At 35.0% G+C, this 13,973-nt stretch overlaps 1 pseudogene; it reads right to left on the bottom strand.

Moving 5' to 3' along the window:
* Positions 1–11,257: 11,257 nt before the first annotated feature.
* On the bottom strand, positions 11,258–12,796 carry LOC145106388 (uncharacterized; annotated as a pseudogene).
* Between the last annotated feature and the right edge of the window lie 1,177 nt (positions 12,797–13,973).

Here is a 13,973-nt window from a genome sequence, read left to right as displayed (position 1 = left end):
TCAAGAATTAATTTAGAATTAATTAAGTGATCAAAAAGAACTAATTAAATATGGACTCTTATATATATGGAATGGGCCAAGTTCATTTAGGTTGGGCTAAGCTTTCATGGATGGTCCATGGAGCTTTTAACCCATGGATCCTATGTAAATAAAGGGGTCCTTGGCTCACAAAATTGGAACAAGTGTGTGAAAATAAGAGTGGGCCGATTTTAGTGTGCATACATATTCTCTCAAGTTTTTCCAAGGTGTTTTGGTGATTTCTGATTCCATTTGAGGCTTCCACACTATCGGGGCTAAGCTCTTAAAGCTTGAAGACATCAAGCTACATCACAAGGTATGTCATCTAACTAGAACTTTGTAGTATAGGTGCTTCATAATATGCTAGTTAGGATGAAACCTTGGAATAGTTAATATTTGCATGTATAATAGAGAAAACATAGATCCAAGGTTTATAGGGTTGCATGTACACCATAGGAGTGTTAGAATGCTCAAAACCCAACAGTGGTATCAGAGCCATGGGTTGTTTTCTGTTATATTGATGCAAATGTTTTATTTTCAAGTTGGAAAAAAAAGGAAAAAAAAACATGACGTTTGTTAAATTTTAAGATAATTAGTTGTTTTGTGAAAAACGAATTATTTGTAAAATTTGAATCATTTGTTATATGAGTTGAATTAGGTCAAATTTAGTAAAAGATAAAATGATATGATTATTTTATTAGTTTTAAAAGTTTGATCTAAATGTTTTAAGAAGTTACATATTTTGTCATAAAATTTTGGAGCTCAAAAGTTTTTTTTAAAGTTGTGATCTTAAGGGTTTTTGAAACTTCCATAAGTTATGGATATGAAAGTTTTTTTTTTTTTAAAAAAAATTTGATTTAAAGTTTTTATGGAGTTACAAAATTTGGTGTTAATGTTTTAAAGAATTCCATAACTTGTTCTTAAGTTATGGAACATGAAAAGTTTCATCATAAAACAAGTATTTAACTCCATAAGTTATGGAATCCAAAGGTTTTCAAGAGTTACAAAACTTGCCCTCAAGTTTTGGAATTTGGAAAAAGTTTTTTATAAAAAAAAGGATTGAATTCTAAAACTTTTGGGTTCATAACTTAAACAATTAATTAAATGGTTTTAATTTTGAATTTAATAATTGGAATTATGATCTTTTATTGAATAATTCAATTAACTCTTATGGACTTTATTAATAGATAATTAAAGCGTTTAATTAAAAGAGTATTATTAAATCCATAAATATATGGTTTGAGTTTAATTAAATTAAAAGTCTAGTTTAATTAATAGATTAAACCATCAAGTATTTTAAATGTCTAAAATACACCCTTATATTATTATAATATTAAAAGTTTAATATATTATATGTATAAGAGCAAGTCGTCTTAGCATTAGTAGGCCTCATTCACGAAGCCGGTCTATAAGGGGGGTATAAGGTTGTTGCCTATAAAATGGCAGCTTAATGGGTGTCCACTCTCACCCACCGCTTCCTTGACTGGTGGAGGGTCGTTAGACGAACAGGTAGGACAATGACTATAATTCTCCCTTCATTATAAGTATAATGATAAATACTAAGTAACTAAACACTTATAAATTCCCAATCTTAGTTACTTAGGAAAATGTGAATAAGGTGCTAATCCTTGAAATTACACTTTGCACTTTGTTTAAGCTGTTAGTGGAGCGTGTGTGGTTAACCGGCACACTAAGCTGGACTCAACAAGGTAGGCAAAGGGTAACTTAATGTTTATCATAGTATCGTTGGAGCGTGTGTGGTTAACCGACACATCGATTGAGGGGTAAATATTAAGGGTACCAAGTATATTTGCATGGTTACTTCACACCTTGTTTTGTGATCCTCGGCATCCCAGTCACAAAACCTGAAGGGCACACTCGTGATTGAAACATGCCATTGAAAAGTTCAATGAATCTCAAAAGAATCTAGGAGTTTCAAAACCAATTAAAACCTAATAATACATTTCGTTTATCTTGGTGGAAATTGGTGAATCGTCATTCACCTACCTTCAAATATTTTATAGCTTGGATTACGGCATCCCTCTTCCAAGTTGTAAAATAGTTTGTTGGGTCCTAGCCTTAATATATCATATTGGGTGTTATATTAAGGACTTAAATCAACTTTACGTGAATTTCTCCCATTGTTGATGTCTGGTTTAGACAACAATGATCTTCCCAAACCAAGCTTTCCTAATGAATATGACTTCCCGAGTTTGGCTCATGGAAGTCATACTTCTCTTCCTCCACCTCCTCCAATTATTTTCAGTAACCCACAAGTTCAAGGTCACTCAAGCCCTAATGGCAAGCAAGGTCTATGTGTGATCACATCTTAGAGATGAAGTCACATATTGACAAGCCGAGAGAATTGGGTGTCAAAGTCTTGAGAAAGTTGGATGTTCAATCACTTTCTAAGTCACATAGTGAGTTCCTTTGGGACTACTATGAAACAGACTATGACATGAACCTTAATGATCATATCTATTTGCTTGGTGCTGCTGAATCAGCAATGATTTGGAACGATAGTAAAGCAAATTTGATTAGAAGATCAACTTCCCAAAAACTTTATGCACAGTGACAATGGTGACACTGGAAATCCAGAAAAAGCATTCTCTTCCCAATGGAAATGGATTGGCCATAGTCAACCCGGTTGACAAAATGGTAAAGAGAAAGGCTAAGTCTGAGATAGTCCCATTACGAAAGGGTCCATATGTTTATTTTGCCAAAGGAAAGGGCGTTGATTGCAAAGCTGCCAAATTTACCTAAGGATGTTAAAGTCAATAAGTTTGACTCTACATCAGGTAGAGCCCATTATCTAACTCTGTTAAGTTCTATTCTGAGATCCTCATTACATGATGTGACTGGGTCACATGTTGATGTTTTAAGAATCAAAGAATAGAGAGAAATCTTAAAGGAAGTATATGCTAATTCTGATCGCGAAAGTGGCTTTCGATCGCATCAGAATTTTGAGCAGTTGCTTAAGAAGTTATGATATATTGCTAAGGAATAGATAACAACAATTTTCCATGTGGATTGTAAGGATAAGTTTTTCCGCAAAGTTTTAAAATAAAAGAAAATTGTTTAATTTTTTTATTTGAAGTATCCTTACAATGGCATTTGTGGAAAATTGTTTCTTATATGATTCCATTGACAGCAATATTGGAAAATGGATTTGATTCTTTCATTTGTGGTAGTGTCTAAATTTACCAAATCAGGAAAGTTCCTCATTACCCAAGTTTCAATTAGACCGAAACTTGGAATCATGCAATTTGAATAGTATGATGAATGAGAACTTTCAAGCATTGGAAAATCAAGACTAATTACTTGTTCACATGGATGTGTGAGTCAAGTGAAGGACTAAAGGGATCGAGTACACATTCTTGTGCACTGGTCATGTCCACCACAAAGCTCGTTAAGACTATTTGATTTACTAAAGTTTAGTAAATATGGCTATACTTACAAGTTTAAGTATAATTCTGAAACATTGGAAAAGTCTCAATGTATGGCAGAACGAATGGGAAGAATCAAATTAGGCAGAAAGATAAAAGTTTCTCAAATCTGAAAAGATGGGAGAGTACTTTAGTATCATGTTTGTGATCATCTTAATGATTTAGAAATCATATCACAATTAGTCCTCTAAAGGTCATCTTAGTGCATTCTTATGACTAAGAAGAGGAGTCATGAATTGTTGAAATGGTTAGATCAGGAAGATGAGTCATACTTCGTTCCAAAACAATTGTTAGAGTCATACTCCAAGATTGTAACTTGAGTGACATATCTTAAAGAAAGGTTTAAAACACTTGTCAAATGTAAGAGTAAAAGTGTCCTACTCTTGTACATTTGAAATTGGTAAGTTGTGATGTTTTGGATAAAACAAAGACCAACTAAGGCCAATTGTGTGAAGTGTTTGTCTTGATAAAGAATCCGCACTATCTCTTGAATATTTGGCAAGATAGTCTTATATGTCAAGAGGATAGTGGGAGTCTTAAAGATCCTAAAAAGAATTTCAAGAACTAATCAAGAATAAAACCAGAGGTTCTTCACTAGCACACGACTTGAGGTTTATAACCTATCGTGTTGACATATTCTGTGCCCATTCCAGTTGAAGTTGGCTTTGCATAGGAGTTCTGAAAGTTCTCAATTGGTTGCATAACAACTTGGAAGCAATGGCAGGCCCTGTACTGCCAGGTGGCAAGAAGTTAAGATTGCATAAGTTCAGTCCATATGAGTTTGGATTTGTCATTATCCTTGTCTTGTGACTATGGTTTTGACGATTCACATGGATAAGAACACATACACCATAAAATCTAAGGGTCATAAGGTTTCTCTCCGATTCATGAAAATGATGGTGAGGAAACACTTCCACCAAGTAGATTTGAAGCAGATGGCAAAAGGTCTAAACAATTGAGACTATGATTACGGCATCCCTTTTCATAGTTCTGAAACTGTTTAGACACACATGCATGCTATCCAAGGAAAGGTGTATGATTTTGATAAAGTTTTATCAAAGCATCTCGTATCAGAAATCTGAACTTTGGTAAGAAAGTCAATAAAGTATTGATTTCTAGAAGTCCAGCTGATTTATGAGTACATGTCAAAGCTAGTGGGAGCATAAGTGTTATGCTAATAATCATCATGTTAGTAGGAGCATGATAATTATTGTTAGTGTTGCAAGTTAGCAATGTTAATTATAGAAAACAAAAGTTTCAATTCGTGAGGCTGCAGGGATTGAAAAAGTTGTTTTGCTATAATTAAGGGAGAGGATATACTTCATTTCAGTTCTAAAGGCTTAGATTGAGACCTTAATCATCTTTAGTCAAGAATATATATATATATGAATTTCATGTTGGATTGGTTCAACTTAAGGAAATTCTATATATTGCGTTCTCAAAATTCGATTATGATTACGGCATCCCTCTTCATAGTCAAATTTTGAAAACATGACAAATAAAAATATCGTTGCAAAAGACTGGTCTAGAATCATGTCTTTATGTGAGACATCATGAATCGCGTACCATTTGCTTTGGGTACAAGATCGATTGCATGTGCTATAATATTTGTCATTTCTAAATTTTTCCAAATGCCCAGAGGCATTAAGAAGGGAAAAGGTCTAGAATTGGATATGACTAAAATGATTAAGCAATTGTCGAGGACAATCTGAGGTTTACCAAAGATTGGTTGCTCAGGGACAGTTGGAAGTATAGTGCTAATTTTGGAAGGACCATATTGACATATTCTGAAAAGAGGCATCTCTTATTCAGAAGTGATAGCCAAAATGAGAATATGGAGTTGTCTCCATAGGTGGAAGTTATCTGTGTAAGATTAGAAAACTTAATGCAAGAAGCATGTCCAAAGCAATGTACTTTGAATATGAGACTTAGTTTCCATGGAGTTGATCTCCATTGGAATACCTTATAATGACTGTTGACAAGTCTTTGTGACTTTGTACATATTCATTACAGGAGGGTCAGTGCATATAAGTTTAAAATCTAAACAGATTTCGATAAATGATAGGAATTTGAAATTCTCACATTTTTCGATAAGGATTTGGGAGTGTGAAATTAGAATCATTGAAATTATGTTCAATTGGTTTATTTCACAAAGTAAGGATCATAGACAAACATAGAGTGCATACTTGGTGTATGGCAAAGCTATTGTTTAAGAAAAACATAGTGTACATGCTTGGAGCATGGGACAACTAGTGTTTTTAATTCAAGTATAAAGTTGATAAAACCGAAACAATGAATAATAAGTAATCGGTATGGTGATAAATAAAAGTGTTTATTTATATTCATAGGGTTTGATACCATATTTGATTCATTTATTCTTGTGTTTCACTTTGCATGTTTTGACTTCCAGAATAACTAAGTCGCTCTTCCTGAATGATTAAGTTATTCAAACCATCCACAGTCGGTCATATGTTGGAAGTAGATATGAATCAAGACTGTCATGGGTTGGTTTGTAGAGGTCCAAGTTGGTGGACAAAGTGGTGCTACAACACTCATGAGTGCTCATAAGTTCTGAGTATCGGATTCAACCCGCGCTCATTTGAATCACTTCAAGGATTTTATCACGAGTGATCATGAGACGATAATATCTTATATTCTTCAAACCTAGAGATATGAGTTGTTACTATGAGTTGGTTATACATTGATTGCACGAAAATGCATTTGGTAACTCGATGTTATAAAACGTGCCTTTGTGTATGATTCAACAAGTAGTAGAACAAGCCATATGAGTCGAAGTTTATCCATTCCTTTTACCTTCGGGATAAAAGCGATATATGTGGGCCCCTCGATGATTTAGCGATGACACATGTGAGTGCTTGTCCAAGCCAGGACTGATTTGATTTGTTCAATCAGTCAGACAACATAAATCGAAAATCGGGAAACAACAAATGGACAGAGAGAATGATTATAATCCATGTCTCAGTCCATATGATATCTAGAATGGAGGAATATACGATCCCTTATCTAATGGACAAGTCATTGACAAGGTTAGAGTTCGACAACGGCTTTAAGAGCTACGATTGCCAGTTAGGTTTTGAAGTCATACTCAATAATATTTTTAGACTTATCCAAGTGGGAGACTGTTGGATTAATGTCTAAGTCCATAACTATATTTGGTATGTACTTGACCCGACCCGGCATGGTCCATTTGGGTTGCACTTCACCGGCATAATTTATATGGGTAGTCTTTTGAGAATAGTATATTTATGATTTATATTAATATATTATAAGTTATAATATATTAATATGGAATCATATTATTTAATTAGTATTGATCAAGAATTAATTTAGAATTAATTAAGTGATCAAAATGAACTAATTAAATATGGACTCTTATATATATGGAATGGGCCAAGTTCATTTAGGTTGGGCTAAGCTTTCATGGATGGTCCATGGAGCTTTTAACCCATGGATCCTATGTAAATGAAAGGTCATGGGTATTAGGGTTTACATGGATGTAACCCTAATCCTCCATAATATATAAAGGGGTCCTTGGCTCACAAAATTGGAACAAGTGTGTGAAAATAAGAGTGGGCCGATTTTAGTGTGCATACATATTCTCTCAAGTTCTTCCAAGGTGTTTTGATGATTTGTGATTCCATTTGAGGCTTCCACACTATTGGGGCTAAGCTCTTAAAGCTTGAAGACATCAAGCTACATCAAAAGGTATGTCATCTAACTAGAACTTTGTAGTATAGGTGCTTCATAATATGCTAGTTAGGATGAAACCTTGGAATAGTTAATATTTGCATGTATAATAGAGAAAACATAGATCCAAGGTTTATAGGGTTGCATGTACACCATAGGAGTGTTAGAATGCTCAAAACCCAACAGGAAGGCCTTGTCATAACGAGAGACGACACGCTTTTGCGCGTCGTCTATAGACGACACACATTTATGACACGCGTTTATGACACGCATTTACGACGTGCATTTACGACGCGCAATGCGTATCAAGGAAGGCCCTGTCATAAAGGAAGACGACACGCATTTGCGTGTCGTAACATTACGACACCCGTGTTTATGACACGCAATGCGTGTCAAGGAAGCCCATGTCATAAAGGAAGAAGACACGCATTTTTGTGTGTCATAATTTTAAATGTTTTTAAAATTATATATTTTTGATAGATTTACTAATTTTCAAATTAAATAACACATTAAAAGTCTCATAATACAAAATAAAATACCATAAACAATAAAGATAATTTATTGCACTAATATGTCAAATACAAATAATCATTCCAATAGTAAGTAATGTAACACATTGCTAATATTGCATAATATTTATTATAGAAAACAAAACATGTACAATATTAAAAGAAACCCATGACTAAATTCTCCTTTGACAATTTCCTTTCTAAAAGAATAACCTGATGTAGGAACTTTGAGAGGCTTCAGGGCATGGAAGGAGGTTGCTAGAGCTGTTAGAACCTGCATATGACAAGATGATATGATAGAGCTGGTATGGCATCCAACTATATTTGTTTTTGTCTATTTTCTTTGCCAATGCCAATTAGGCCACTAAGCTTAGGAAAATGATTCTTTGGAACATTTTGTAAATAGGATTTTGAATATATGGTTAGCAAGTGCTGATGTGGGTGATAATCAACATTAAAATTGTAAATGTAGTGACATATTTAACATACAAATTATAAATTCAAAAGTCATTTCCATTATGTCTCCAAGTTTGTGTATTCATTTGATATAAATTATAAATTCAAAATCTCTCATAAATGATAAGCTTTATGTATTATATAAAAATCAGGTCAAAACAGGAAGTAGGGTAGATAACATACCTGAATTGAGTATTTCTTTTCCTTGAATATTAAAAATAAAGCTGCAATTCTATGTGATCAAACGTCTCTGCCTAATGTCCCGAATCTGAAATTCTTCAACTTCGATTTGAAAGAATTTCAGCAACTTAGTGTTGATGTCTTTTAGCTTCAGTGAGTAAGTGAACTTCTTGATGATTAATGTGAATATTTGAAGAACAGATGTTATCGTAAAAGATGTTAAAAGGTGAATTTTGCTATTCTTACATATCCAATAAGATTGAAAGTACGGTCATGATGACCGAAACTGATATTTCTTCTTCCACTAACGATTTCCAAGATCAAGACTCCAAAGCTGAAGATATCAGACTTGATAGAGAAAGTCCCTTCCATTGCATACTCAGGAGACATATAACACTAATACAACAAGATCGATATGACATTTCAATAACTGACCATGGAAACATATAACTTAATTCTAATTTTGATATTGTAACTTTGTAGCTAAGACAACTTACTATGTTCCAACCACCCTGTTAGTGATTGCCTCGGTCTCATTCTGCTCGAATATTCTTGCCATACCAAAATCAGAAATCTTCGGGTTCATACTCTCATCTAAAAGAATGTTGCTACCTTTTAGATCTCAATGAATAACTCTCATCCGTGAGTACTTATGCAGGTATAACAACCCTTGAGCAATTCCTTCAATTATGTCGAATCGTTTACGCCAATCCAACTCTGTCTTTCTGTTTTCATCTGCAAGACATCGAAAGAAAAGAGTCTTTTACAAAAATATCACAAGTAAAACCAATGTATACATTTATATTACAAACATTTCATACCAAAGAGGAAGAAAGCTTAGATTCGTATATTAACATCTTTTCTTCACCATGAATGCAACAACCAAGAACCCGAACAAGATTTGTATGCTGGAGTTTAGCAATAAGTACTAGTTCATTCTTGAATTCCACGAGCCCTTGCCCTGATGTTCTTGAAATCCTTTTGATTGCAATTTCTCGTCCTTCACTTAGGCCTCGTTTGTTTTTCTACAAAAGTACTTTTTGAGCACTTTTCCCTTCTGGAGGGTAGACGTTTCTCAAGTGCACGTCTTCTTTCGCAAACATGGAAAAAGACAAAAGACATTTAAACACTTCCAAAAAAAAAGCAACACCTTAGTCTTCCCTGTTTTTTATAATTTCATGATATCTCTTTTTGTCAGATTAGAGGTACAAATGCAAAAACATAAAACATGAATCAAATTAGTTTAAAGTAACATAACCTTGTAAACAGGTCCAAAACCACCTTGTCCGAGCTTATTCTCAACTGAGAAATCATCAGTAGCAGCCATGATAGAGGCAATTCTAAATAATAACAAGTCATTTCCTTTCCCACCATTGTTTTCAAGCTAATGTATATCCTTGAAGCTTTCAGAAGCTGTCAACTCCAGGAAATACTCATCTCTCTTCCATCTCTCGTATTCTACGATCAGTATTAATTACGTAACAAAATAGGCAACTATATCGTACAAACAGAAGCTAGAATTATCATCATTTCTAATTATATACCTTTTTGTTTATGCTTTCTCTTCTTTATATACCATAAAATGCCAAAACATAGGAAAAAGAGAGGAATGACAACGCCAATGAGTATCCATTCCCAATTCTTGCTCTTTTCTGTTTTGGTACCTGCATATTGACTTGTTTAGATTCTAAAATGATCAGAAGGTAGCTAAAATCATTGGAAATTAACATTATTACCTGTACTTGGATTGATTGGATTTTGGTTGATCACATACTTTAAAGTAGAGTTATCACGAGGATTAACTAAAAAGTTATTACTTCCAGTCCATATAACACACCCAGTTCCATTGATGCTACTACTATTAAACCCCACACAAGTGAAATCATTCCAACACTTAACAAAATGATCGCTAATACTTAAACTCGAGTTGTCATCAATACAGCTAAATATATGAGTCGACCCATAGCTAGATACATTGAAGCTGCAACATGTCCTACCCCAGATACGACCCGACCACCCAACCGGAGCTTGAAAAGAGTGTGCAGTACCCTTTGTTAACTCGAATCCAGTATTGGAATCAGTCCAGCCATTGACTCCAGGCCAAACAGTGAACCTACAGTCATTTACAAAAGTAAAAGTAGTCCCTGAAAGAGCAAAAGAAATCAACATTCACCAAATGAAAGTTGTGTTTTTTGTTCCTTTTGTTTTTTACCGAAAATAAAATTCTAAAATCTATATAGAAAGATTGATGACTTCACCTTGCGACCTTGAAGTTCCACTTGCAATGCAATTTTTCTTTGTACAGTGGTAAGTTCCCTCAAGACTCGTATCAAATCATCACCTTTTTCACCTCCATCTGATAAATTCTGCAAGTCTTCCTAAACAAGAAAAAAATTAAGGGGAATGCAAGGAGTCTAATATTTTGACAATATTAAGTAACCAGTGATGATAAACTACTGCTTCTCTTAACTTCAAAAATAAGCACATAGATGCTCATAACTCATAAAAGCATCTGAGAGTTTGCTTTTAGCAAAAAGAACCAAAATCTGTAAGTTTTAGTTGTCCACGAGGTCCTATCAACAGATTATTTGGTTTCATATCCCTAAAAATAATAACAAAAACAAGTAAACTATTATTATTAATTACCTTTATAACATTATTAGCAACTTGAAGAAACACAAGCCACCAACATAAGCAAGGGTTATTTTGTTTCATGTCTCCAGATCCCCAATAGAATTTGAAAGAGAAAAGCCACCAGACCAGCATCTCATAGGACCATACTGTCATGACCATGACATAAAAAAAAACTCATTTTAATAAAACATATTTCATTAAAATAACAAGCCAAACTACAAATCATTAATTTCAATTGATAAAACTTAATTTAAGGATAAAATAGATTTACCTAATATGCTATAAAAGGTCAAGTGTTCCAAATTTTCATATGATCTTGTGCAGCCCTATATTGAGATCTGAGGATATGGAAATGAGGAGAGGAAGCGAGTGGTGCCAGGAGGCTTTGAACATACATTTTTGCTGTCAAATATGTGGATCATGGGGTCTGCTGTCAAAAAATCTGGGGACCACGTCTGGTTGATCAAAGCTGATTGTGATTCGCTACCGAATTCATGTATTTCAGTTCGCCTTAATCTAATGTCAAACAATCTGATCTGTCTCTATGGAGTACTGCAAATACATACAAATTGTAATATAAATATTAATAAAATATTCAACTTTTTTTTATATTAACTGTTTTCACTTTCATTTTCACCTGGTTTGAACCATGGAAAGATTGAAGCCACAAGGATTTGGTAGACACTCATACACTTTCTTTCAATCTGATGCTTGTAATCCGCTCTTCCAGTTTGTAAATCGAATCCAATTATCCTTTTATCAGCACCTACAGAAACCACCATCTGTTTTTGTTGCATCCCTGCAACTTCCATACTAGCTGAAGAATGCAGACTTCTGTGCAACACTTTTGGTTTCCAAGAACCATCCCCGTTTTTATCACTCCATTGAACCACAACATGATCACTTCTACCAGTTACAAAACAAGTATCTTCCCATGGCATGAATGATATGGTGTTAATGATGTCCTTCGCATGTGGTTTATCTTCAAGGAAAGTTACACAGTTTTTCTCTTTTGGTGTATTCAAGTTGAGGACTGATATTTGAGGGTCGTCACCATCAGCAGTGTAGACAGCAAATAGGCTACCGGCATGTGGATGCCATGCTACATCTTCCGGCCACCTTCTGTGTTTGGTGGATGCACAGTCGGCTGTACTAAGAAGATATGCACTTGATCTGTTTTTTTGTTTTTTTTTTAAAACACACCAAATTAGAAACTTATAAAATCAAAGAATATGTTTCTTTCATTCCTTCACCTAAAGTTTTGGTGTCACTTGGTACACAAATTGAATTGCATAATGTTCTATTTTAGCCTTCATTTCTGATGTCAACATTAAGAACGAAAAGTTCATAAATTTTACCAACATGCCACCGGGTGCTGTCTACATATCATCTTTCGTGTCTCTTACATAAAGAAGCACCAGAATACACATTTAAAAATAGTAACATGAAACAGATAAAAGATAAAGAACATACCCTCTGGATTGAAGTTGCCACAGATTTACAAGTCCATCCATATGGTTTGTACCTACCCTCGGGTTCAGCGGACCCTATGATCCACATATTTGACATTAGGTTTAATGCCAACAAACCCTCGCAGTCAATTAGAGCTCATCAAAAACGTGTGTTCAAAGCCTTAGAGTGGAGGTAGCCACACGATATGATAATTGGGTTTGTTGTTATATTGAATTCAAAGATAACGAGACTAGAATATTATGATATGACTTAATGAGAGTGCAAGTTACCATTTTTTATTCCTTCAATAAGATCCTCACCACCCACCAAATCAGCTCCTGCAGCTCTAGCCTCATCTACAGCTACCCCATCAGCAAACATAGCCACACGCATGGCCTACAATCGAACCTAGGGCTTGTAAGGATGACCAAAAATCACGGGTAACATATGTTGTGAGGAATTAGAAGCCGTAATTCCATAAATCATCAACTCTAGGATAGAAGTAGCTACAGGAGGTGTGACACTGCGGCGATGGTCGACGCTTGAACATCGATGGTCGGCGTGAGCGGGAGTCGAGAAAAACCAGCGAATCGATTGAACAGGGAGAATAGATTGAGGAAGGGTTATGTGATACGCACTCGAAACCCTAGTTCAAGCAATAGTCGATTTTGTGGCCCTATGAATGTAAAGTGTTCGATTTCTTGTGAGAAATGAAGCGATAGAGATCGATCTATGGAGGATGTGGGTCGTTCTTTGAGGGATGAAAAAAACCCTAGTTTCCTAGACTTTGTGAGGACGGGGTTTTCTAATTTTTAGATTCCCGCAAGGTATTAAGGAGGGGACACGATGTTTGATGAGACCGATAAGAAGGAGGTCAGGAGTGGCAGAGAAGCGGATCGGAGAGAAGAGATAAGGGGGAGAGGGAAGAGTCGAATGCGAAGATGAAAGATAGAAAGAAGGTAGAAGACGGGTTTTCAAAATTTTGGAGATTTCGTTTCCCCCTCTAAAACGCACATTTTCATTAAAACTATAAAGCGACAGGTCTAGAGGACGCGCGTTTAAAATAAAGCGCCCTCCGTGTTTTTAATTTCTTTTCTTCAGACACTAATTTAAGGGCACACAATAATGCATGACATAAATCCTTAAAATTTTTGAAGAGGTGACACTTTTTTAATGTCACTCTCTTTTACGTAACATAAATCAATGAGTGTCGTAGTTTGCGCGTGGTAAAAGGTTCTTTTTCTTGTAGTGAAGTGAACAACCAACTTCCTCGGGAAAACGACACCCAACATTCCCAGCTTGTCAATGTGTGACTTCATATCCAAGACATGTGCATACACAGACCTTCCATCTTGGTGTTTACTAGCCAATAGGGCTTGAGTGACCTTGAACTTTTCAAGTCTTAGAACTTGTGGGTCAGGGAGAATAATTGGAGGAGGTGGAGGAAGTGAAGTATGATATTGTGGAATATCATCTTCATTTGGAAAGCTTTTTCCAAAAGATTCGGAAAGACCATAGTTGTCTGAACTAGACATCTACAAGGGAGAAATTCAAGTTAGTTGATTTAAGT

The sequence above is a fragment of the Lactuca virosa genome, chromosome 4 (genome assembly GCF_052849685.1).
Source record: "Lactuca virosa cultivar CGN04683 chromosome 4, Lactuca_virosa_CGN04683_v6, whole genome shotgun sequence".
NCBI lineage: Eukaryota > Viridiplantae > Streptophyta > Magnoliopsida > Asterales > Asteraceae > Lactuca > Lactuca virosa.
Note: the sequence above shows the minus strand (reverse complement) of the source record. Positions and strands in the feature narration are given on the sequence as shown.